Source organism: Rutidosis leptorrhynchoides, chromosome 5 (assembly GCF_046630445.1).
Source record: "Rutidosis leptorrhynchoides isolate AG116_Rl617_1_P2 chromosome 5, CSIRO_AGI_Rlap_v1, whole genome shotgun sequence".
Classification (NCBI taxonomy): Eukaryota; Viridiplantae; Streptophyta; class Magnoliopsida; order Asterales; family Asteraceae; genus Rutidosis; species Rutidosis leptorrhynchoides.
In genome coordinates, this window is record NC_092337.1 from 303,060,658 (window position 1) to 303,064,332 (window position 3,675).

The 3,675-nt window shown below is 34.7% G+C and overlaps 1 non-coding gene across 1 annotated transcript; it reads right to left on the reverse strand.

Annotated features, from left to right (window-relative positions):
- Positions 1–1,546: 1,546 nt before the first annotated feature.
- On the reverse strand, positions 1,547–1,653 carry LOC139851222 (small nucleolar RNA R71). Its single transcript, XR_011760577.1, has one exon. It is a non-coding gene; the product is annotated as a small nucleolar RNA R71 (small nucleolar RNA).
- Positions 1,654–3,675: the final 2,022 nt, after the last annotated feature.

The following is a 3,675-nucleotide window of genomic DNA, read 5'->3' on the forward strand; positions in this document are numbered from 1 at the left end:
ATAGCACTGCGATCGCGGAGAAGCACCAGCATTTAATGCGATTTTAGGTTTAAATTTTTTATTATTATTTATTATTTAGGGTTTAGTTTAATATTAATATTTATATCTAGTTTTAATTTAAGTTGTAATTTTATGTTTCAATTATTATTTTTATTATATAGATTAATATTTTTATATAATAATAATATAAAAATAATATTTTTATAAAATTGAATTTTTATATCTTTAGTTTTCCTTTTATATTTTGTATCTTTTAATTCGTTTAAATTCGTAATTTTTATATTTATCGTCCGTATTTAGTTTTAAGTTTAGTTTTGTCGTAGTTAATTTAATATTTCTAGATTCTTAAGTTTGCCGTAAAATCCCTTAAGTGCTTTTTCTTTAGATTTAGAATTTAGGCGCTTTAGAATTTTGCGACGCCGCTTTAGAATAGAATTTAGTGCCGATTTAAGTTATTGCCATTTTCCTTTTTGAATTACATTTAAGTTTTAATACCTTTAGACGCAATTTTTAGTTTTAGTTTTTAGACTTTTAAGTTTCGACGTTTTTCTTTCTTATTTTTATTTTTCGACTCTTGTTTTTCGAAGCGCTTTTTCTTTCTCATTTCTACGCTCTAGTTTTTAGGACATAGATTTTTATTTCAAAATTTCGACGAAAAATTATAAAAAGCAATTAAATTAGTAGACATCCAAATTTTCTGGTTCGTAGTAATAGTTGGATTTGTTAGTGGCGAGTTGTGGATTTTCCGATTTAAAGGATCCTGGCTACCTGCTGCATCTATTGACTATTCGAAACGTGGGCAAAATCAGAAAAGTCTATTAATTTAATAACTTATATAATTTTTATATTTATAACTGATAGGATATTCAGTGAATGCACCGAGCAAAACGTTCACCACCTTTCATACGTTCACCACCTGTAACCAGATCAAGACATCTAGCTAATATTGCCGCTGTTGATTTTTCTTTAGAATCATCATCTAGTCGAACAAGTACTCTAATTCAAATTTCTGATAATCCATTTTTTGAACCCGACTTCACAATTGAGAACCCGGAGGATATTCAAGGAGAATTTCAAAATCCTGAACAACTAATCATTCCTCCTGTACCACAAACCATAAAAATTAGAATCCTCTAGTGATTCGTATTCAACAAATTCAATTATGGAAGTAACGGAACCTCAAAGTAAGGAAGACCGAATGAGAGCCACACGCACGGGCCAAGGTCACGCCATTAATCAGCCAAATGTTAATGCGCCAGATTATGAAATCAAAAGAAAAATCCTACACATGGTAACTAATCAATGTCAATATAGTGGTACGCCAAAAGAAGATCCAAACGAACATCTTCGAACCTTTAATAGGATTTGTACTCTATTTAAAATCCGAGAAATTGAGGATGAACAGATCTATCTCATGTTGTTTCCCTGGACTTTAAAGGGAGAAGCCAAAGATTGGTTAGAATCGTTACCTGAAGGGGCGATTGACACATGGGATGTCTTAGTTGAAAATTTTCTTAAAAGATTCTTTCCGGCATCTAAAGCCGTGAGACTTCAAGGAGAAATTGTCACGTTCGCGCAAAAGCCAAATGAAACATTATATGAGGCATGGACAAGATTCGAAAAGTTGTTGAGAGGATGTCCTCAGCACGGTTTAGACACTTATCAAATAGTACAAATATTCTACCAAGGTGTCGACGTTGCTACACGAAAAGACATCGACACAGTAGCTGGTGGTTCCATTATGAAGAAAACCGCAACCGAAGCTTACAAAATTATTGATAACACAGCCTCCCACTCGCATGAGTGGCACCAGGAAATAGATATTTTTCGTTCATCTAAAGTGGCTAGAGCCGATTCTAGCCATGACTTTGATTCCATTTCCGCAAAAATAGATGCTTTCGAGAGACGAATGGAAAAGATGACTAAAGATATTCACGCAATACGAATCATTTGTGAGCAATGTGGTGGACCACACTTAACGAAAGATTGTCACATTGAGCAAACGATGGAACAACGTGAGAATGTTTCCTACATGAACCAAAGGTCAGAAAATAATTATCAAAATAATTATCAACCGCCAGGGCCAAACTTTAGTCGAAATCAAAACATTCTTTACAATCCATTTAGACCCAACAATAACTCGTACAACCAACAAGGTCTGAATAACCAACCAACTCAAAACAACACTTTCAATCAACAAAGATCTGGCTTGTATAAACCACCACAACAAACCGAAGAGAAAAAGTCAAATCTAGAAGAAATGGTATTAAAGCTAGTTGAATCTCAAACACAATTTATTGCATCTCAAACCTAAACAAATGAGAGGTTTTATTAGTCATTAAGAACTCAACAAGCTTCCATTTTGAATCTAGAAAAACCCATAGGTACTCTTGCTAGCATGATGAGTAAGAGGGAACAAGGAAAGCTACCGAGTGATACTGAAGTAAATTCTCGAAATGAGAATGTTAATATGGTTTCAACGAATTTTGAAAAACCAGCACCAGAATATGGGAAGGTTTTAGATGTGAGCAACAATGAAGAAGTTACAACACCACCACCACCCGAGTATGTAAAGTCAGTGGTGGCACCATACAGACTACCCATCCCGTTTCTAAGAAAAGGAGTTAAGTATGAGCAAGTAATAGGTAATAAAGTTTGTGATACCTCTGGAAAGAAGAAGAAGAATAAGAAAGTGCAAGAAACAAAAATCGTAAAATTAAACCCGGTGAAGAAAGTTCCACCAAAACTTCCACCCAGGTTGGGTGATCCGGGTGAATTTATTGTTCCTTGTCTACTTAGTGATTGTGTCATGTATGATGCACTAGCAGATTTAGGTGCGAGTATAAGTGTTATGCCTCTTTCATTATATAAGAGATTAGGAGTAGGTGAGTTAAATCCAACAGAGATGAGTGTCCGACTCTTTGATCAAACCATTAGGCACCCAGTTGGAATTGCGGACAACCTACCCGTTCAAGTAGGTAATTTAACCTTTCTAGTCGAATTTATTGTCATTGACATAGAAGAGGACCCAAACATTTCTCTAATTTTAGGGCGACCATTCTTAGCGTCCACCGGGGCGTTAATTGATGTAAAAGAGGGTAGAATGACACTTAGTAATGGTAAAAAAAATCGATCACCTTTGTGATTGAAAAGTCTAAATCTCCACCAACCAAAACTGTTGAACCGATAAAATGATTGATAAGAACCATATTGTTTTACCAATTCTAACGGTAGTGCTTAACAATAATAAAACGCCTAAGTGTGGGGAAGATGAAGCAACACATAATGATGACTTGATAACAAAGAACCCCGTTGTTGATGCGAAATTAAATGACCCCGTTATTAACAGTTCAATGAATAAACTTATTAAACGGATTCACGATGCTAGAACCAAGGGGAACTTTAAGTTGTGTAACTGATTAGTATCCAATCTATCGCCTAAAGAAAAGGCGAAACTAGTTAAATTTGTGGATATTACACAGGAATCTGACCAATGGCTTAAAGCAAAAGTCACAGATATGCAAGTTAATTATGGTCCAAGAGAAATTGATGGTGAAGTTAATCACAATTTCGACACCACAGCTACCTAATTGTGGGGAGATTCAAATGTTCTAAAAAGAAAATGTTGTCTAGAGTTAGTTTTTCTGTTCTCGTGTAGTTCTGAGAATGGAATCC